Genomic DNA, 1,750 nt, shown 5'->3' with positions numbered 1-1,750 from the left:
CCAGCAGCCCGCTTTTAAAAGATGCAGTACGCTGGCGTTTTTGGAAGTGCAGCCCTGACTGTTTTAAGTGGCAAGAGCTGTGCACGGTCAGTCGCGCCTTGATTTTGTCTGGGCTTGAAGGCACTGCCATCATATAAATAATCACCAAACATTTCAAAGCCTTTGAAAACATTTTGTTTAATTTAACATTTTAATGCTAGGAATGGGCTAGGGTTTAGGTGTGGTGGTTTCACATATTTTTGGAACCTGTTTATCCATCTTTTATTAAGACTCCAAGAAGGCAGCTCAAAATACTTCAGTGACTCCAGTGATGCTGTAATTTTTGCTTCTTTGTTTTCTGAATATGATTAAGTTAAACTCCTGTCTCCCATCTCAAGCTGCTTCCTGGAGAGACACTTAGAGGCCAGCATCACAAGGCTTGGTTTGGTTTGGTTTCGGATCAATGTCTGAGCTGGCGAGCAAAGACGTGAAAAACTATTTTATAGCTGGCGTATCTTAGACTTACCCTAACAACTTACCTGCCAGGTAAATTTTGTATTTTGTCTTCCTTTATTTAAGATGACAAGTGAATAATTGTTAATGCCCTGTCCTCGCAATGCTTGCTGTCCTTTCACAAACTGACATACATTTAACGGTGGAAAATTAGCAGTGGAAATATCACTCCAACTCACCGGCAAATTTTTAGCCCGCATCTCATCACGAGGGCAGGGTTTTTTCAAAATGTCCTCAGCCATGGCTGCCCCATCTGAAGGACTGGGGCAACCCCCATCTGCTTGAAGGACTTCTTTACCATTAAGAGACTTGTTTTTTTCCTGCCCTGCTGCTTCTTCGAAAACAAAATGCCAGTGACAGCAGCCCAGCTTTATTGGCCATCTTGGTGTCCCCAGAACCACATGCTTTGAAGGGACGTTGCTCTCTCTCAGCTGGACCAGTATGCACAGTGGGAGGCTTGTTAGTAAAGCATAAGGAGCAACTTCATGTGCTGTGCAACACAAGGAAAGTTTAAGGAAAATTCTGTGCGTATGAAGAAGCAGAATTTAGGTCTGGAAAAGTCTTCCTCTATTAAGTAATGTTTCTGCCAATATTAGCACTGAACTTGAGTATCCAGGCATTCATCATCCATGGAGCCCACGCTACTGCCCACATCACAGGTTTGGCCCTGTTTGTGGCTACATGACTAGTTATGGACACAAACCACCAAGCAGCTATTTAAGGGATTTAGCTGTCCGGTGCCTCATTGTTTTACAGTAAGTTATCCCAGGTCAGCTGCTGCATGGATGCAGTCTCTCATGCCATAGACATCACAAGCTGGTTTTCATGAGGTGGTATAATGGCCTTCAAGTGGCACTGAGGATGCTTTTTCAAGAAAATACTGCGCACAGGCTATTACCAACTCACAGAAACTTTTCCTCCTCTATGAGGCAGGATATGCATAAAACTGAGATTCTCAAAAACCAAGTTTAGGTATTACCATGCTATGAACTAGGACCTCTGATTCCCTAAGACCTTTGCTTCCCTGACTACCTATAGGTTTACCAGTAACGTCTCTTTTTTTTCTTTTTTTTTCAAATGGCATCCAATACGCTAAAGGGACAAGGCAGCTCGCAGAACTCATAAATGCGGGTTACCGCACCTTGGCTAGTGGGATATATACTGGATCCAGCAGAGATTATTTTGAACAAGACTTGGCATTTGCAAATGCACAACTTAAGTGGAATGGATTTCCAATTCCCTCTGCGAAATGCAGTGT

The sequence above is a fragment of the Phaethon lepturus genome, unplaced genomic scaffold (assembly GCF_000687285.1).
Source record: "Phaethon lepturus isolate BGI_N335 unplaced genomic scaffold, ASM68728v1 scaffold15234, whole genome shotgun sequence".
Lineage (NCBI taxonomy): Eukaryota > Metazoa > Chordata > Aves > Phaethontiformes > Phaethontidae > Phaethon > Phaethon lepturus.
This window is presented reverse-complemented; position numbering follows the sequence as displayed.